At 47.5% G+C, this 21,837-nt stretch overlaps 1 pseudogene; it reads right to left on the bottom strand.

Moving 5' to 3' along the window:
* Positions 1-16,399: 16,399 nt before the first annotated feature.
* LOC125540563 lies at positions 16,400-17,535 on the bottom strand (annotated as a pseudogene).
* Between the last annotated feature and the right edge of the window lie 4,302 nt (positions 17,536-21,837).

The raw sequence follows: 21,837 nt of genomic DNA, 5'->3' as shown, positions 1-21,837 counted from the left end.
TACATGCGGGGTGCTGTTGTGGCATGTCCGAAGAGGCAGCACGCGTCTCCGGGACGTGGCCCCCCTCACGGACGGCGCCGCCGCCGGCACCTGTAGGGGGGGAAAGGACTCGTCGGGTCTACACGGAGGGGATGTAGTTGTGGGTTTGGCCCGGATGTTACTCCTAGGTGTCCCTCTGTGATGACCTGACAGAACCGGGTGTAGAGGTCCACTGTTCAAAGCCCGTCCGTGGGAAGTCAAAGGGCTAGATATCGTGGTCAACTGCTTTAGGGTTAGGCGGGACGGCGGCCCTAGGGGGGTAGCAATGCCACTGGAGCGTCGCATCGGCCCCTCATACATGCGGGGTGGTGTTGTGGCATGTCCGAAGAGGAGGCACGCGTCTCCGGGACGTGGCCCCCCACACGGACGGTGCCGCCGCCAGCACCTGGAGGGGGGAAACGGACGCGTCGGGTCTACACGGAGGGGATGTAGCTGTGGTTTTGGCCCGGATGTTGCTCCGAGGTGTCCCTCTGTGCTAACCTGACACAACCGGGTGGACAGGTCCACTGTTCAAAGCGTGTCCGTGGGAAGTCAAAGGGCAAGATATCGTGGTCAACTGCTCCAGGTTAGGCGGGACGGGGACCCTGGGGGTAGCAATGCCACCGGAGCATCGCATGGGCCCCTCATACATGCGGGGTGGTGTTGCGGCATGTCCGAAGAGGCGGCACGCGTCTCAGGGACGTGGCCCCCCTCACGGACGGCGCCGCCACCGGCACCAAGAGGGGGGAAACGGACGCGTCGGGTCTACACGGAGGGGATGTAGCTGTGGGTTTTGGCCCGGATGTTGCTCCCAGGTGTCCCTCTGTGCTGACCTGACACAACCGGGTGGAGAGGTCCACTGTTCAAAGCCCGTCCGTGGAAAGTCAAAGGGCTAGATCTTGTGGTCAACCGCTCTAGGGTTAGGCGGGACGGGGCCCCTGGGGGATAGCAATGCCACCGGAGCGTCGCACCGGCCCCTCATCCATGCGGGGTGGTGTTGTGGCATGTCCGAAGAGGCGGCACGCGTCTCTGGGGCATGGCCCCCCTCATGGACGGCGCCGCCGCCGACACCTGTAGGGGGGGAAAGGACTCGTCGGGTCTACACGGAGGGGATGTAGCTGTGGGTTTGGCCCGGATGTTGCTCCCAGGTGTTCCTCTGTGCTGACCTGACACAACCAGGTGCAGAGGTCCACTGTTCAAAGCCCGTCCGTGGAAATTCAAAGGGCTAGATATCATGGTCAACCGCTCCAGGGTTAAGCGGGAGGGGGCCCTGGGGGGGGGGGGTAGCAATGCCACCGGAGCATCGCACCGGCCCCTCATACATGCGGGGTGGTGTTGTGGCATGTCCGAAGAGGCCGCACGTGTCTCCGAGGCGTGGTCCCCCTCACGGACGCCGCCGCCGCCGGCACTTGGAGGTGGGAAACGGACGCGTCGGGTCTACACGGAGGGGATGTAGCTATGGGTTTGGCCCGGATGTTGCTCCCAGGTGTGCCTCTGTGCTGACCTGACACAACTGGGTGGAGAGGCCCATTGTTCAAAGCCCGTCCGTGAAAAGTTAAAGGGCTAGATCTCGTGTTCAACCGCTCCAGGGTTATGCGGGACGGGGGCCCTGGGGGGGGGGGGTAGGAATGCCACCGGAGCATCGCACCGGCCCATCATACATGCGGGGTGGTATTTTGGCATGTCCGAAGAGGCGACACGCGTCTCCGGGGCGTGGCCGCCCTCACGGACGGCGCTGCCGCCGGCACCTGGAGGGGGGAAACGGACGCGTCAGGTCTACACGGAGGGGATGTAGCTATGGGTTTGGCCCGGATGTTGCTCCCAGGTGTCCCTCTGTGTTGACCTGACACAACCGGGAGGAGAGGTCCACTGTTCAAAGCCCGTCCGTGGGAAGTCAAAGGGCTAGATCTCGTGGTCAACCGCTCCAGGGTTAGACGGGACGGGGGCCTTTGGGGTAGCAATGCCACCGGAGCGTCGCACCGGCCCCTCATACATGCGGGATGGTGTTGTGGCATGTCCGAAGAGGCGGCACACGTCTCCGGAGCGTGGCCCCCCTCACAGACGGCGCTGCCGCCGGCACCTAGAGCGGGGAGATGGACGCGTCGGGTCTACACGGAGGGGACGGAGCTGTGTGGTTTGGCCCGGATGTGTCTCCCAGGTGTCTGGGAGCGCCAACCATCTCCCTCCGACGGACTTGGATCCGTCGCCGCCCCCACCCCACCACCACCGTCGACGACCCCTCCCCCTTCACTCACCTGACCAACTAAGCTCCAGATCGAGCACACGAGGCGGCGGTCATGGCGCTCCCATACCTGCGACCAGGCCACGGCCTTGGCGAGCGAAGCTGCTCAAGTTCGGTGCCTCCCCTCCCCTCCCCTCTATGTTGTTCCGGGAAAGGAGAGGGCCGAGCGGTTAATTTTTTTAAAAAAAATCTATATGAAATAATAATACATAAAAAAGGAAAAATATAACTCGCCGCTGTAGAGGAAGTAGTCTTGTGCTGGGTTAGACTACTGGATTATAATAAACTAGTAGTAGATTTATTTTAAAAATTTAAATTTGTTGCTAATACAAAAATTTAATATATATATATATATATTCACGTCAAAATTTTGTCTCAGAATGGGGTAGAGCATGGACAACGTACTCAATCTACACATTCTCGGGTGGGATTAGGACCCATCTTTACCTATTAGAGATGTAGGTGGACGTTTCTCGTCAACACTCTAAAAAACTAAAATATTGATGTGAGTAATTTAAATGAATCCTTAATTTTGTTGTGTGGCTTCCAATAAAGCAGAGATGGAAGATAATCAGTGGATGTATAATGGGTTTTTCCGTCGAAATCAAGTAACAACAGAGTGGGTCGAGAAAACTGATGTGTTTTTGAAAGAGATATTCCGTAGTCCAATGAGGATGGTGCCAGAATGCCCGTGTGCCAAATGTAAGAGACGTATCCGCAGAGATAAGAGTGAGATGACTAAGCACCTTCGCACGCATGAATTTATGCCCAACTTTAATATGCCGATAAACTTTGCCCAGTGGGACCGTGGTAGAGAGGAGGTGATACGACAACACGTCGCTGGTTATGAGGACGATGGGGTTAGAGACATGCTAGATGATGTCTTTGCTGCACAGCCGACACCTCCGTCAAATTCAGCGAATGAACCGGAGGAGCCGGAGGAAACCGCAAAGGCCTTCCTGGATATCTTGGCCTCTTCAAAGAAACCTCTCTATGAGGGTGCCAAGCTGTCTATGCTGGATGCCATCTCACAACTGATGGCAGTCAAGACTGAGTATGGTTGTAGCCGAGGTTGCTTCGAAGCATTTCTAGGAGTATGGGCTAACAGCCTGTCTGAGGGCCATGAACTGCCGAAAATCATGTACGCTACGAAGAAAATCATGAAGGCGCTCTTCATGGATTATGAGAAAATACATGTTTGTCCAAAGAAATGCCTTTTGTTTAGGCATGAGTACGCGGATGACAACTACTGTTGAAAGTGCGGTTCCTCTCGCTATATTGAGGTGGTCGATAAGCATGGTCAGAAGCAGCAGGCCATTAAATGCTTTTACATTTATTTGGGTTCTCTATGTTTGCTTTTGGTTATTGTTATCCATTGCACCCTCGTCGTTTTTTCTTTTTGATTGTCGGGAATAGTGTTTGGCGCATGGTGGCCAAAGATTATCGGCCAAAAACGTTTTTATTTGGTGGGAACACAATCGGAAAGCCATTACGGAGATCTGCGTGCGTCCACCGTTGTGCTATTTTCGTGACCATACTCATCTGAAGCATCACAGAGATCAGAGATCCGGATGGTTCACACATGGAGAAACACACCTAGGTTCACGCCCTCGGATCGAGATAATATTATACTTCCTGCTTTTCTGGATTGATTACTCTAGTCTTATACACTCTTCGTCCGAAAATACTTATCATGAAAATGGATACAAATGAATGCATTTAAATTAAAATATGTCTAGATACATCTATTTCTCGGACAAGTATTTCCGGGCAGACGGAGTATGAGAACTAAGGTTTGTGCCTAATACAGTAGACAATGGAGTCCCTGTCGTCTGCCACAAGCTGGCGATGCATTCCCCCGAGGACTCTGACGAGCAGGCCTGGGGCACCCCGTCGTTGATAGCCCTCTTATATCCTCTTTGCCTATATAACCAGGGGGCATGCCATCGCCCGTAGTGCCCGAGCACTTCAAGTATCTGCTTGTCTTTGATTTCTTCCCCCAAACAAGCTGTGGTTTATAACCGCGACCTTGTCGTTAACCGGCAGATTGGCCTTGATGAGATCCAGACTTTCCTGAAATAGGATATTTAAAACATGTATTAAGGTCTAAATGACCTCTAGCCTGGTGGGCAAAGTGGTCGCAACCGTTATGTGAGTGACGAGTAAGCTTAGGTGATATCTGACTTTATTTCTACCTAGGACATGAATTTATTTTGTTACTAGACAAAGCCCATTGAAGGGATGCCTCGAGAGTTATATTCTGTACCAGAACTAAACTCAAAGTGCTTCTGTACCGAACTTACATCCCATCTTTTTCGCCTGTGGTGGGAGCTCGCGCAATGGTTTCCCTTCGCATTACGGCCCTCATGATAGAAGATGAGCCGGGGGTGGGGGGAGTTACCAATGAGGGTTATATTTTACAGATAGAATTGTCTTGGTACTTCTAGAGTTCTGCTCTGGAACTCATGCCACTGTTGGTGTGACACTCCAATGATTAGGTTACCATTAGGGTGATGCCCTGATATCGGCTACGTTGTCAGAGCCATGATCCACCTTTCCCAATTTTTCAAAACTGTTGTTTTTGGACGATTTACGGCCGTCGGGGTGATACCACGACACATGCTACTTTCTCAGAGTTGTGCTCTGACTTCCGCAACTCGTCAATCTCTATCTGACGGATTGTTGCCATCAAGGTGATACCCCGACACTTGCAGATATATTCGAGTTGTACTCCGAGGTCTACGTTTACCAGAGTTGTTTCTCTGGTGCCTTATTACCATCACGGTTATGCCTGACATTCGAGGTCCCGTCAGAGGCGTGCTCCGTTACTGCAGGCCATTAGAGGTGTTTTGTGCCATATTTGCCTAGAGCAGATGATAATCCCCAAGTGTAAAAAAATGTCATATCATTTTCCATTATGGAGGTGGTAAGTATGTAGTGTCGATATCCTAGAAGATCTGAAGGTACGAATCATATTCTCTCAGGTTCCATTTGCCACTAATACATCCCTATGTACTCCAAACCTTTGCTTTACTGAGATTTACTAGTAAAAATTAATGTCCAAGTTTAAGAGAGAGCAAGGGTAGAGTAGTGGTGGTAGGTGTTGAGGAATTGTCCGTAGGAAATTGGCTTACTATACCGATAATCATGCATTGAAGTTTTGTATGTGGGTGAGGCATACGCTAGCATGCAGAAAATTCCGTTGACTAAGATGTCCTTATGAATGAAACCCTTAGTTAGCATAAAAAAATACTAAATAAATTATTAAGGTAAACCCAACCACAACCTTAAAGGTTATGGGTCTTCTTTACCCATATGCATTGACTCCTATACACGGGCTCTGTAATATATCTTACTCTAGCCATCTTAAGAAGATCATTGCAACATATTACTATAACATCTTAATATTTTAAAATTTGTATCATCAATTATTTAAAAAGTATTAACTAAAATTTCCATGTGGTACTTGATCTTATCTAGTATTGACTACGATGAGAACCTTTTTGTAGTTTATTAAATATTAAAGGAGAGGGAACAAAATGACTTTCTGAAATATTAATTTTGGATCTTATTTGAATTTTTAAATCGAAACAATTCCAACTCAAAATAAATAAAACGAGTGAATGTAAATGTAATACAACTCCTTCAATATAAAAAATATGGAAGATGTTCTAAATATTATTTGGATTTTCATTTGCATTCAAATATATTTTGGGAATTATTTAGAACCCTAAATTAACTCTTAGGGAATATCTATAAAGCACGTAATTATTTCTTGTATAAGAGAATAATTAACAGCCACAATTGACTGTTCACTTGGGCTGACCACTAAGAAACCAACAGGGCAGCGTCACTTGGTGGGTCAAGGTTTTCTCCTCTGGCTAGGGCGAGAGCCCCTCTGATATTGAATATCTCCTAGGCACTATTTTTCTGGATCATGTTTCCTCATTTCCATCATCGTTTTATTCCGCAAAGGAGATCCATAACTCCGAAATATCCACAAAAGAGAAGGGATATTCAGAAACTTCTAGAGCAAGTTTGCGGCCAAAGGGCACCTCGAACCGAGCTCCTCAACTCCCACGCGGGGGAACTTGCGGCAGGGACGTGGCCTTATGCGTGGTGGCATTGTGGGGACCCTCCAGGTAGGCTTCTATCCCATGGGAACCTCTTCTGCATGGATCTCCATCCAACAGTGAGAAAGGAAGAGAGAAAATAGGGAATAAGGAGAGAAGGAGAGTAGACGGCATGGATGTCGGATCTGGGACCATCCAACAGCCACAGAGTGTCATCCATGGGAGCCTTGTGTTGACAAACTAGAATGAGGCACACAGATAGCTCAGTAGGTTTACCGAGTGTCAAATTGGAGGTACTCAGCAAACAAATGGTTTTGCAGAGTGTATTTCATAAAACACTCCACGAACATGTTTTTTCTATTTTTTTCTTTCTATTATGACTTGAACAAATACCCTTTTTTTACCTTGCATAGCTCAATGCATTTTTGCTTGTAATATGGCACATATAAATTTTTAGGTGTTTCTGTAATTTTTGAATTGATTTAACATTTTTAATGATAAAATGCCTAATAATGCACTTAATGGCTTCAATATAGCAAACCATTCTGAAAAATGCCAAATTTTGACACGTCAAATGTCATGGCGAATGTTGCGTGTGGAAAAATTTTCAATGCCAACTGAAGAAACAATGGTCGCTTTCCACACATGGATGGTCCGTTCCTTCTCGAAAGCTAGTTTCTTCCTTATAGATGGTCTATTGTGTAAGCAGTCTATGCGACACCTTTTGTGAAACATCCTAAAATTTTGTACACAACCTCTACCAGTCATATCATGACACTATGTCAAGTTTGTGATATTAAAATGTCAACAAAAACCATGTTATTGCCCGAGTCTCGGCCACCTAGTGCTTAGGACTGCTCTTATTTGATTACATAAGTTCTAAACATACACTGAAAGATCACGAATAAGATTTTTTAGCCAACTTTTGAGGATTATTGCATTTACATGTAGTTTAAATTGTAATTAAATCAAATAAATGCCTAGAAATGCACTTGATGGCCTAAATATAGAAAACGGATCCTAGAAAATGACAAATTTTGACATGTCACATGTATTGGTGTGTGACGAGTCTGAAAATAATTCAAGGCCAACGGATGAAGCAGCAATCACTTCCCGTGTAAACTTGATCGGCTCCCTTGTGAACACTAGTTTCTTCACATGAGGTGGTCTGGCTTGTAAGAGCAGCTACATGAGATTTTTCTTCAAAATATGCCCACTTTTTATCACAACCTCTAGGGGTCATATTCTGATACCATTCCATGTAAAAATGATGTTCTCACTTCATTTGATTTTTTCAGAATTAAATAACCACTATGCCCCATGTTGGTGCCCGAGTCTCCGCCTCCCCCCCCCCCCCCCCCCCCCCCCCCTATCGATTAGGGCTACCTTTATTTCCTTTCATAAGGCCTAAACACATAGATTAAGTACCACAAAAAAGATTTTAACCCATTTCTTGCTTATTTCATGTAGTTGTAACTGCAATTTGAATTATGTCCATTAAATATCTAGAAATAGACTTATGGCTGAAATATACCCAATGGACCTTGGAAAATGCGAATGTTGACATCTTACATGCAATGGTGTGTCTTGAGTGTGGAAAATGTTTTAAAATCAATGGATGAAGTGCAACTGTTTGCATGGAAACTTGACCCGTTATGTAACGAAACCTTAGTTTATTCCTTGCAAATGGTCTAGTTTGTTGAATGTATACGTGAAAACTTTTGCCAAGCATTCTTGTTTTTCCCACAGCCTCTAGAGGCCAAATCATTGCACCATGTCAAGTTTCTTGATTTACAGGCTTCGTTCGAATTTTTGAGAATTAAACAACCACTAAGGTCTATGTTGGTTGTCAAATCTCATCCCCTTGATGATTGACACTCCTTTTCTTTCTTTACATAAAGCCTAAACATAGGCTAACTACAACCAATAGGAATTTTCAACACATTTATAAGTGTAGAAAGCCCAACGGATAAAGCAGCGGTCACTTTGCCTCCAAACCTAATAGAACAAGAAAGAAAGAAAAAAAGAAGGAAGGAAAGAAAGAAAAGAAAAGAAAAGAAAACTAAAAGAAAAGGAAGACAGGAATAAAAATAGAGAATAAACAAAGAAAACATAAGATAAGAAAAGAAAGAAAGGAAAAGAAAAAGAGAAGAAAGCAATGAAGGGAAAGAAAAGAAAATAAAATGCTTTGCCGAGTGCTATTTGTCAGGCAGTTGCAAAGGGACGAGACTTGCCTGCTCCCCGCACGTGCGCCCACCCGTGCTCCCGCGTACGTGGCTTGATTTGATTGGAACAAAATAAGCCCCGGCCTCACCCCCTTAAAATCAGGGGGTAGATGATTAGATTAGAAAGGAAAAAGGAAAAAAGACAACCGTAGGATGAAGTGGGAGCACGGATGGGAGCATGGAGAGGGAGCAGGCAAGCCAGATCCGTCGCAAAGGTGACCGCCCCGTGATCCTATCGTCAACCGCAAGGACACGGGTCAATCCTTGTCTTTGCATAGTGTCTTTTTTTTCTACACTCAGTTCAGAATGGTCTTGCCGAATGTACATATTTTATCAAGTGTTTTTTATTAGCACTCTGATCAGGTAGTTGTTTGCCGCCGAATACTCAGAGATGGAACTCGCCTTACAAGGAGATTGGGTTTGTACAATTGTGGCATGCTAGGCTTTTAGTGCATGTTAAATGGGCAAACACCCGGTCTTACAAGAAGATGGAAATCACCTTACAAGGAGATCGGGTTTGGAGTGGTCCAATAATACTTCCTTTTCTTTTTCCCTTTCCGGGAAGACACTTTGCTTGTTAAATGGGCAAACACCCGGTCGTTTTCTTAAACTTTGGAGAAAAGGAATGGTGGGTTTTTCTGGTAAGTGGATCACATACCTACGGTAGGTGCACCCCACAGTATCTAGCTACCACGCACAGTGTGCATGCTAGGATGCCGTACCAACCATGCACGTACCAACTTTATGATTGATGTCCCTCACAAAAAAAACTTTATGATTGATGTGTTACGAATGCAATCAAAAGACCGATCTGATAAAAAAGACTAGGCAATACATTTATACGTCAACACTGCCCCTCACGTGTGGCTTCTCCCAGACCTAAACATGGAGCAAAAGTGGGCTGCAATTTAATTGCGCCAGCCAGATATTGAACTCAAAAGCTCTTGGCTCTGATACCATGTAGAACTGCATCCTCTAGTCAGTGCAATCAAAAGACCGACCTAATGGAAAAGACTAGACAATACATTTATATGTCAGCACTACGTGTGATAACTTACTACTCAAGATCATAAAATACACATCATAAGATCATCTCTAATAGGTGGCCTAAAGTATAAATAACTGATTTTGACATCACCAGGGACCAAAAAAATGCATGCAGCACACAAGTGTAACCGCTAACTTCCAGGTACTTCACGTTGCCGCGCACCCTTCCTGCCGCCACTGCACCCTTCCCGCCACCGCTGCCACACCCTTCCTGCTACCATCGCACCTACCTTCCTGTCACTGGCGCACCCTTCCCGTTGCCGCAGCCGCTTCCCGTCGCCGCCGCTTCCTTCCCATCGCTGCCGCACCCTTCCCGTCGCCGGCTGTGGAAGAGGAGCCGTTAATGTGGAGATCAACCAAGAAGAAGAAGTTTGAGTGACTAATACATAATCTAAAATACATCACCTATTAGAGTTGGACACTTACCGTAATGTAAAAATCACGTTTTTGGTGATGTATAATTTACATCAAACTATTTTTGAGCTGCTATTTTACATCACCTATTGGAGATGCCCTAACACACGCACTGCACAAGCACGCACACATGGAGTGCCAATAAGGAGTATCTCTACTATTAAAGTGGATCTACCATTGTCGTGATGGTTCAACCTCCCTGGCTTGTACGTGATTCCCCCGAGCGTCCCACCACCTTTTCTCGCTTGTTTTCCAGATCATAACAAAAAAGCAGCCGACATCCACGCATGCACGTCTCCTCCTGCGGCACTCAACCGTCTCTCGACCGAAAGCATAGGCAAGTATAGCGGCGGATCCAGGAATTCAAGTTACCAGGGGAGAAAATTTAACTTCTACAATACGAAGGCACATGCACTCCGGAAATTAACATAACTTGAGAAATGTGAACCTACATGCACTTTAAAAGCCAGCTAATGGTCCAAAGTAGTTTCAGATTGTAATCAACTAGATGATGTAAGCACCAAGAAACATAAAATACAACATGTGGAAAAAGACTACTAACATGGACTGTAGATGCTTGAACCATTTGTTCTCTGGCCCAAAAATATCCAAGTGTAATTGGCAGCTATAAATAGTGCATAAACTGCAAATCAATATATTTATCTTGCATAAGTATGCCAATAGTTTGAAACATCACCTTGCCGTGTTGTGATTACCAATCTGCTACCCTTACCATTACAAACAAGTGTCTTAGACAAGTCATCAAATGCATCTGGAGTCCAAACATCATCTAATATGATCAAATACTTCATTTGTTCTAGATATCTCTTTAATGTCTCTTCAAGGCTTGTGATGTCCATCGCTGCAATGTTTGATGGACCACTAACTTTATCTTTGAATAGTTCCTTCATTATATTCCTCAAGACATCTTCTCTAGAATAAGTTTGGGAGATGGAGACCCATGCGGCGGCGCGACGGTGCTGCTTGGCGGGGAGAAGCCGTGCATCTCTTCGACCCTCCCTGCTCCCCAGGCGTGCTTCCAAAGCGTCCGGCTGGTGGGGATGTGGTGCAGCTGCCACACCTCGTGTCCGCCCGCTCGAAGGTGCGGCTATCGAGGCGGTCGATGATGACCTTGTCGCCGAGCATGTCGGCTGCCCCCTCCAGGGTCCAGAGGTGCATGGACAGCTTCTCGAGGACAACGCACACATGCAGCATCCAGGTGTCATGCACGGTGTGCGTCTCCTCCCTCCATGGCTCCAGGAGGAACTGGACGTCGTCCACTGTGATCGCGCCCCGGCACACAACGAGGTCCTTGTGGGCGGGCAGGTTGAAGTGGATGAAGAAGTCCTCCGGGGCATGGCCGGTGACGCGGAGGAGGTGCGCCGGTATCTGGAACACCTTCTCCACCGCTCGGCTGCCGGCGTGGATCTTGTTGACGTCGGTCACCACCACCACGTGTTGCTGCAGGAGGAAGACCTGTTGCTCCAAGGCCAGCATGGACGCGATCACCTTGTGGATCGAATGAGGCAGGCGCCCGTGGTCAAAGCAGGGGGCCGTCGGAAGCCATGCACTACGCGTTGGAGCGGTCGGGGAAGACGAGGCGCTCGCGAACGGGGCGGACCGCACCGGCCTTGCCCAGGCGATCGTGCATCGAGCCATCCCCTCTCCAGTTCCGCTGGTTTTAACGGCACTCCCAGTCGTAGTGGCCGGGCCTTCTACAGATGATGCAGTGGAGCGGATCATGGCAGTCTAAACGGTGATGGCGGGTGCTCAGGCAGCGGAAGCAGAGGCCCTTAAATCTGCTGAGGAAGGCCTCATGCCCCGGGGGGAAGCCACGGCCGGACCGCGGTTCAGAGGCAGGCCCGCGGCGGGGCGATGCTCGGACCGCAGCAGTCCGGATTTCCCTCTTGCTCTTGCGGGAAAGGTGCACCTCCTAGCCCCCTTGAATGTGGTCAGAGGCCTCTTGAATGTCGTCGGTGGCCAGATCTGGCAATGGGGATGGGGCCACTATGATGAATCGAAGGCGGGGCTGCTGGAATAGGGGGGGTGCAGGTGTGGCCTTCCGGTCCGAGCGAGCGAGGACGCGCCTTCGAGTCAGTATCCCGCCACAGGATTTGCTGCGGCGTTTCTTCCACCTGCGCAGCAGGGGAAAGGGGCATGGCAGGCACCTCGGACGGACCGGTGGATAGATCCAGTCCCGCGGGGGAGATGCATTGAAGGCTGGCCGGTGGCGACCCGGGATCCCGGGGAGAGACAGGGAGGGGCATGGTGAGGAGCGGCCGCCCCAAGGATGGGCAGTGGCTGGGGCGAGTGGCCGCCGCAGCCGGAGCGGCTGGAGGGAGCCAAAACCTCGAAAGGCCATTGGCCGAACTTTACTAGATAGAAAAGAGAGTACAACAAGGACAGTCTAGGAAACTTAGACTGAACCCAGAGTTTACAAACAGCCCTGCCAAGGGTCGGCCTCCAAAAAACAGAGGTGCCCCCGCTACAGCAACGATCTCGGACCACCCAGGTGAGGGCCCGTCTTGCAAAACATGAACACCCCCACAACAACTATGTTGGCAGATCAACGATGCATCCGACGGCCCTCCACATGGCCACATCTTCTACTATCCGCTCCAGAACGCTGGACGGCGAAGCTGCCACCTGGTCCTGGAGTTTCTCTCTTTCCATATCCTCCAATGCATCAAGAGCACCACCGTGTCAAAATTCCTTCGGATGTGCTTGGGAATGAGAGCCCTAGTCTGCAACCACCACTCCCGTGTAAAACGACAGTGGAGAAACAAGTGGGTGCAGTCTTCCGGTGCTTGAAGACACAAGGGGCATACTCCGTTGGAAGGCCAATTCCTTTTCTGCAGATTGTCCGCCGTAAGGCAACGACGGTGCACCACGATCCACATGAAGAATTTGCCGCGGGGGGGGGGGGGGGGGGGGCTTGGATTTCCAAATAGGCTTGTGACAGTCGAAGCGAACGTTGCCCAGAAAGAACAGGCGGTATGCACTTTGAACAGAGAACTGCTGATTTTCCGTCAGGAGCCATCCCGGCGTGTCTCTCGCCTCAGGATTTAACACAGTGGCGTGTGCAATATCCCAGACCGTGAGGTACTGAGCAATGGCAGGGAGGGAGAGCCCACCAGCAATGTCATGTACCCAAGCCTACCCGGTCAGCGCCTCCTTGACAGATCTTCCCCAGTCCTTGATAAAGGAGTAGAGTTGCGGTGTTGTTTGAGCAATTGAGCAGCCGGTATCCAACCACTTATCAGTCCAGAACTTGGCTACCTCTCCTGATCCAAGCGTGATGCGGCAGGCTGCATTGAAGATTGCATGGACCTCCTTCTCTGTAGTATCAGGCAGGCCATGCCACGGCCGCTCCTCTGCACTCCAACGTAACCAAGGCCATCTGCAGCGCAGCACGAACCCAAACCATTAGATATTCAAAACACCCAAACCTCTGAACTCTCGCGGCATGCACACCCTGCTCCAAGGCATATGGCAATGGCCACCACTAGTCTCCTCCTCCCCCTTCCAAATAAATCCACGGCAGCGACGGTTGATAGTCTTGATAGCCCAGGCCGGCAGCGGGAGCGCTGCCATGATGTGCATGGGCAGTGCCATGAGGACCGAAGAGGTGAGCGTGAGCCGGCCTGCAACTGCCAACATCTTCGGTTTCCAGCCCTTCATCTTGTTCGAGAGCTTATCAACCAAGGGCACCAACTCGTGCCGCTTGAGCCTGTATATCGATAGAGGTATACCGAGATATAAGATAGGAAAGGCCTGTTGCCTGCACTGGAAGTGTTCAGCTACCTCTGCAGCCTGCACCTCATCACATCGTATGCAAGTGATGGTGCTCTTGTGCATATTGATCCGAAGCCCCGACGCCTCCCCAAAGAGCTGCATAAGGGTTGATATAAGCAGGAGATCGTTACGCTCTGGCTTGAAGAACAGAACCGCGTCATCGGCAAAAACAGATGCACGCGGCACCCCTCTGTCGCAGCCAAGATCGGAGAGAAGATGGCACTGCCTTACCCATTCCAACATGCCGTGAAGGGCGTCCATAGCCAGAATGAATAAGGCCGGGGAAACGGGGTCGCCCTGGCGGACGCCTTGGCCGATGGCGAAGGGGGGGCCAAGCTCTCCGTTGATAAGGACGGAGGTGGAGGCAGTGGATAGCAGCCCGCAAATCCAGGAACGCCACCTCGGACCGAATCCCCGAGCAGACAGCACCTCCAAAAGAAATTCCCAAGATAGAGTATCAAAGGCCTTGGATATGTCAATTTTCATTAGCACCGAGGAGCAGCGCTGTCTGTGCAGCCACCTAGCTTTGTTCCTCACAAACTTGAAGTTCTCGTGGATATTGCGGCTAGTCACAAAAGCACTCTGAGCTTTCGAAATCAGATTGGCAGAAGCGGAGCCAGACGGGTAGCGAGGACCTTAGCAAATTTCTTGGCTACCCCGTGTATCAGGTTGATGGGTCTAAAGTCACCGATCTCCAGTGAGTTGGCTTTCTTGGGCAGGAGGGTGAGTATCGAGGTGTTAAGACCTCCAAAGGAGTAGAAGCGGCCGTCGTGCAGAGCCTTCATTACCGCCATCAGATCCGTGGCTATGACGTCCCAGCATGATTTGAAGAAGAGGCCTGAAAAACCGTCCGGCCCTGGTGCCCTGTCAGGGGGCATGTCCATGACCACACGCTTCACCTCATCGATCGTGAACTCCGATTCAAGCCTGTCGGCCATCTCTGGTGACAGCATCCTCAAGCCCAATTCTTCCAGGCGCAGGCAGGCTCTCCTAAGGTTCTGATCCGGTGCGCCCATCAGCCTGCAAAAGAACTCGCTGGCCATACTCAATTTGTCTTCCATGGCAGTAGCTTTTCTATCCCCATGTTTGAGATACGGTATGAGGTGTTTCCGACGTCGCCCATTGGCCTTCATATGAAAGTATCTGGAGTTGGCATCCCCTTCCCGAAGATCCCGAACCCTGGCTCTCTGCCGCAGCCGCACCCGCTCGAGGGATGCGAACGCCAGGCACTTCCCCCTGAGAAAGGCACGCAGCTTCTTTTCCTCACTGGAAAGAGGACGTCTTTTTTGCCCGCTGTCAAGGCGTAAGATCACCTCGCTAGCCACCTGGAACTGAAGCGTTAGTTGGCTCATGCTCCTTTGACCCCAGCTGCGTAGGGCTTTTGCAGTTCTGTGAAGTTTAGTGTTGAGGATTTTCATGGGGTCACTCCCCGGAACCTCTGGAGCCCATGCGTCTTTCACCACATCCAAAAAGCCAGGCAGCAGAGGTGTGTGATCTGAGATACTGGAGCTAAGCGGAAGCAAATCACTGATGGGGTACAAGTCCTCCCATGCATTGTTGAAGAGCACATGGTCCAGCCTTGCCAAGATGGCGTTCTCCTGTTGATTGCACCAAGAGAAGCGACGCCCAATCAGAGGCATGTCGTGGAGCCCCAACCTGTTGATCGTGTGCCGAAGCTTATTCATCAGCCTCCTGTTCACTCTCCCAGTACTGCGCTCCTCTGGGTTGCACACAATGTTGAAATCTCCATTCAGGATCCACGGCAAGCTCACGCGGTCTCCAAACTGCACAATTGCCTTAAGGAATCTTGCTTTGTCTGTGTCTTCCTGCGGCCCATACACCGAAGAAACCAACCACTCTTTGCCCTCTGCTAGAGAAAGAACTTGTGCCGATATCATGAACTCCTCTTTCTGGATGTTAGTCACCCGCAGTATATCAGACTTCCAAGCCAACAATATGCCACCACGTGTTCCTTCAGCCGGCAGGAAATCAAAACCATCGAAGGCAGGCCCTAGAGTTTCCCGAACCACAGTGTCATTCACCAGTGCCAACTTGGACTCTTGAAAGCAAACTAGGGATACATTGAGAGATTGCACGAAAAGCCTAACTGCGTTCCTCCGAGCAGGGTTATTGAGCCCCCTTGCATTCCATACCATGACATCTAAAGACATACTCATGATGATAAAAGCAGAACCACCGATAAAGTAACCAACACTCGTGTTCGACGAGTAAGATAACAGTTGGTTGTTCCGGCATGGTGAACTCAGCGACTAGGAGACCCATCTATGATCTATCGGCGGAGATGGCGGAGAGGATAGATGCCATCATTGAGTGCAGGTTTTCAGAGGTTCCAGTCTCCGTGTATAGATAGCGAGAGCAACACGATGTAAGTTTGAAGGATTGGCGTGTGTGTTTTGGTCATGCATGCCTAGTTGTGTGTACTGAACTACTGATATCATATATCACTTACTAGATATTTCCAAGTGGAGCGCTGGTAGACGATCAAGTATGTTTCTGCTATTTATTTAGATAGAAAAATACCAATACATACGGAGATAGAAAAACACCAATACAGACGGAAACAGCCACATACAACACACCTATGCACACAAAACGTACAATCCCAGTCCCTCATTGAATTCACATGCATAACTATTCCATGTTACATATCTAGCACAACGCACAATGATTGAGTAACAATATTACACCATGACCGGCTATACACGGAGGCCAGAACCCTTGAACCTGGCCTCGGTAATGGCGTCGATCCTCCTTGCCGTCTCTCGCGACAGATAGTTCCCCCAGTCCCCGACCTGGCCACGCCGGAAGAACCAACTATTCTCCGCCATGCTGACAACGAGCTCTGTCACGCCATGCTTGGCCACGTCGAGCCCAGTCATGTGCTCAAACGAGCACAACCTTACGATGGCTTCTACCGCGCCAGCCTCTTCCTCCTCCATGCAGAACGGGCGGCCAACGAATTGCGCCAGCTTCCGCACGTGTGCCGCAGGGTCCCCAATCATCTCTTCGTACCTGAAGAAGAGAACCTTCTGAGGGTGCGCCTGATGAGCCCGCCAGTATCCGAGGACATGGTCCCAGTACGGCCCGGACAACGTCACACCATCACAGAAAAAATCGGCGGCGGTCTCGACCGAGAGCGCCTCCAACCCGTCCCTGGCCCTGAACTTGTTCACGAAGTTCCAGTGTGAGATCAAGACGTCCTTGGGGTCACGGCACACGTACACGATTTTGCAGCCCATCCTCATGACAGACCTCGGCAGCGACACCAACGGGGCATGCGCAGCGAAGAGCCTAGGGTCAGGAAGCCCGTCGAGGTTCGGGATCCTGTTCCGTATGTAGAGCTGGTACTCCAGGATCCTGTTCCGTCTGCGGGGTGCTCTCTTCTGTGCACCGTGGAGTAAAGCATTGCTTTTATCCACGTTGTGCCGGACTTCGCAATTGTGGCAATGACAATGTCCGAGGGACACGCCGAGAAGCATGCGTCCGCGACCATTGTGGAGACCATTGGCGCCAGGGCGGCATACCATCCATTGTCATGGCGGTAGAGCGGGTGCCTGGTGAGAGCCGGGGAGCACGGCAAGGAGGACACCACGTTGATGAACTTCTGGTAGAGCTCCTGGTTGATTTTGGCACCGCTTTCTTGCAGCGTGCGCAAGGAGGAAGAAGACATTGTGAGGCAGATTGTGTGGTAAAGGTGGGAGAGGTGTACGATATGGTTGATAGTTCTTTGCAGACACATACATCACATCTTATAATAGAAGGGGAACCAATGTGTGACACATACCCCCTCCGTTTCTAAATATAAACTTTTTAGAGATTCCAATATAGACTACAAACGGAGCAAAATGAATTAATATAGACTCTAAAATGCGTTTATATATATATATATATATATATATATATATATCCATATATAGTCCATATTGAAATATCTAAAACGTCTCATATTTAGAAACAGAGGGAGTACTACTCTTGGCAGGACTGTACTTGTGGTGTGACACACTGGCTGCAACCCATCAGGTATGAGAGATTCGACAAACATTACTATTTGCATTAAAAAATTACTGTTTGCATTATCATGAAATATGGTTGTTAGACTTTAATGTTAAATAATTGTTTGAATGATTGCAACATATGGCTTGTACCAATAATTCTGGCACGTCAACATCATATCCGCTATCTAAGGGCATCGACTAGTCAAAATTTGCTTTTGGAGGCCGAGCTCCATGGAGGCCTACATTTGTAGTTTTCAAAATCCATTAAAATTCTTATTTCTACGTTTCAAAACATTCTGAAGAAGATACAGATATACATGGATGCTAATATACATGTGTGTAAATTTTCAGGATGAAATACATTGAAATGAGGGCTATGCAGAAAAAAAATCTAGGGCTTCTTGGCAGATGATACTATTCATCCTCAAAGTCCATGAATTTGTATTTTTGTACAGATCACATTTGAAGGTATTTCATCCTAAATTTTTACACACATATACATTTGAGATAAGTCCATATTACAACGTCGAACTACCTCCGAGGTCTAAAAAACACAACCCTCTACCGAACCGTCTAATATACAACACTCGACTTTCAAAACCAATCAAAAAACAACCCTGGGTTCCTTTTTGACTGATTTTGACTGGTTTTTACCGGTCAACAGCCTAGTCAGTGCCAAGTCGTACGCCATGTCACCATCTCCTGAATTTAAAATTTTCTTCTATTTTTTATCCAGTGGTCAAAACTTCTTGAAAATTCCACATATTGAATCTAAGGGTACTGTGCATTTTTGAGAATTTTTTCAATTGCTTTTCTGTTAACTTTTTCTTGGCCAAAATTTGAAACAAAAGGGATCCGAATTTGATTTTTTGCTCTAGTTATTATTATACTAGGAAATTTTTTAGACTTTCCTAGATTGAATATAATGGTTGTGTAGATTTTTGAGATTTTTTTCATTTTTTAGCCAAACAATTACCCAGAATTGACTTGGCACTGACTAGGAGGTTGAGTTGTCAAAACCAGTCAAAATCAGCCAAAAACCAACCGAGGGTTGTTTTTTGTCCAGTTTTGAAAGTTCGGGATTGTAAATTAGACAGTTGTGTAGTTCAGGGTTGTATTTTAGACTTTGGGTTGTAATATTAACTTATCTCTATACGTTTCATCCTTGTAAACTTGCATCTTTTTTTAGATTATTTTGAAATCAAAAAGTTCGAATTTTGCTTGTTTAAAAATTCCGTGGGCCATGAAGCCGGTCACTAGAACGCCGGTCTCATCGACTAGGAGATTATATCATGTTTGTCTTTTCGCAGAAAATCTTTACTTTCAAGTAGAGAGCTGGAAATATTCTTTGTTCTGTCTCCAGTGGTCATAGCAATTATTAGCCAATCCTTGTGCAATGTCAGAGGCATGGTTTGTTACTAGATTAATTTGGTGCAATTGTTGTTGATTTTACCAACAGTCGAAAACAACTGGAGTAGTCTACTTGAACACCGCTTCAACTTTTCTGTAAATTGTTAGCGGTACTACTCCCTCGTTCAATAATAAGTGGCATGGTTTTAGTTCAAATTATTTTCAAGAACAATCTTATATTAATTTACACTGGTACTCCATCTGTAAATTTTTATAAGACATTTTTAGAGTCCATGATGAGAGTGTCAAAGAATATCTTAAGTTACAAAGGGAGTAGGAATATTTAACAAAACATGATACTCCCTTTGTTTCATAATGTAGTGCATATATTTATGGGACGGGCTACGCGTCTGCTGGCTGATTTATCTAAAAGATCGGCCCGGTCGCTAGCCGCTAGATTTGCGTCATCAAGCAGTGACGGGCATCCGAACTTTTGCAACATAGATTATGTTGCAGAACTTTTTGCAACTGAGATCATGTTGCGGAAACGTCTGTAGAATTTTTTTGGAATAGAGTTTATGTTGCAGAATATTTTTTTCAACAAGATCATGTTGCGGAAACATCTGTAGAAGTTTTTACCAGAAAGATTATATTGCAGAAATTTTTGCAACAAAGATCATGTTGCGAAAACTTCTATAGATTTTTTCTGTAGATTGTTTTTGCAACAGAGGTCATAGTGTAGATTGTTTTTGCAGCAAAAAGAATATTGCAGAAGATGAACGAAGAAAAAAGAAAATGAATGGCACTCAGTCGTTGGCGAATATGATAAGAAGGAACAGCGATTGGCCCCACATGTGAAGCCTGGTTTGCACCTCCGGCAGCGGACGATGCGCTGTAAATCGGCCGGCTGATGAAAATCTTTTCCGATAATTTATGTGAAAAGTCAAACTTTAAAAACTTTGATCAGATTATTAGGGGCAATGCTATGCGTCCGTCGGGTGATAAACCGATAAGATCAGTCGTCTCGGCAACCGTCGAATGTCACCCGAAACAACCATCCGATCTACCGTCCCAGCCAACTGGGGGCCTTTGCTACAGCTAGCTTGTTGCGTGCATGGCTTTGCAACAAGGACCTTGTTGCAAAGGTCCACTGGGACAGCACAACTGCCCCGCCATGGCCCGAGTGCCTCGGCCATGGAGCGTCGCCGGCTCCCGGAGTTGTCGTGCCTCCTCCGAACCAGGACCCCAAGCAGCTGCCTCTACTCCAGCACGACAACGACGAGCTCTCATGCCAGGCACTCCTCTGGCGATTTGTGCAACCAAAGCTATGTTTCTGAAACATGTGACGTGTTGTAATGCTTGCCCTCATATGCTCTAACGCGGGGCGCTCATTATGCGCTTTCTGCAACCGGGGCTATGTTTATAAAACAATACCCCTATTGATGAAGAGAAAATATTCATCGTCGAACCATTTTTCTTCTTTCTGAAACAAGACCTCTGTTGCAGAAACTTTCTAAAACTAGACCCTGTTACCGAAAGAAAAACTTCACCACCAAACACTTTTTTCTTTCTGAAACAAGATCTCCGTTGCAAAAAGCTTCTGAAACAAGAACCTTGTTGCACAAAAAAACTAGCTGCATGGGAATTGTCTGCAGTGCGAGCTCTCAATCAAAATCAATCAGACAGCTACGCACGCGGCGGATGTTGTGCGTGCATCAGCCGGCTGAAGGTTAGATTTTGTATTTTTATTTCAGATTTGAGGCACCAGTTACACTATCTTGCCACCAAGAACGGATTTGACACGTTGTGTGCATTTATAATGGAAGTAACTGATGTGTAGTCTAGAAGTTTTGGTAGTTACTGCCGTCAGGCTCTGGTTTTGATCCCACATACAAGGAGCTGATGGAACACCTAGAGGCCCAAGTAAGGGAGAATGGTGCGAGGTCTCGCACTCTGATTGATCATTTCATACTCACCATTGACGACAAGGAAGTCATATGCTACACACATCGACATTGCTTCGTTCTTAGCTAGCTACAAGAATATTATCTGAACCGTACTTGCTATATTTGTTGGACTGTATACTTGTGCAGACATGAGATTGGTTTGGATATTTGATACGTCATATCTTTTGATTTGTTAAATTGAAAAGAACACTGAAGTATAACAAAATGACGGCCAGCTACTGCATCCGATAATCGCTTGAGCATGTGTGACAATGGACGACGTGTTGAAGCAATTCTTCTTCCGTCCATCTATGGCGTACAACATTGGAACGATGAAGCGCCACAAGATGCAAATCTTTACCTAATAATAAAGCAAATTAGGTTTCTTTCGTCCGTCATGGCATATGTTAGAAAAGTCTCTGTCTTTTCTTGAAATCAACCCGCCGTCCGGATTTAAGTCACACCCGAACCGTTATTTTACATTTTTCGAAAACCCCCCTGATGTTTTAGGTAATTCATCCGCGGATCATATTTAAGTTAAACAAATGTTTTTAAAATCATCCATATCTTTTAAACCGTAACACCGATTTGAACATGTTATATATGAAATTTGATTGAAAAATATGTAGAATATGAATATGAGATTATTTTTACTTGTTAAGTATTTTAAAATATATTTGAGTCAAACCAAATGATTTTCTAAATTATCTG

Source organism: Triticum urartu, chromosome 2 (genome assembly GCF_003073215.2).
Source record: "Triticum urartu cultivar G1812 chromosome 2, Tu2.1, whole genome shotgun sequence".
Taxonomy (NCBI): domain Eukaryota; kingdom Viridiplantae; phylum Streptophyta; class Magnoliopsida; order Poales; family Poaceae; genus Triticum; species Triticum urartu.
This window is presented reverse-complemented; position numbering and strand designations above follow the sequence as displayed.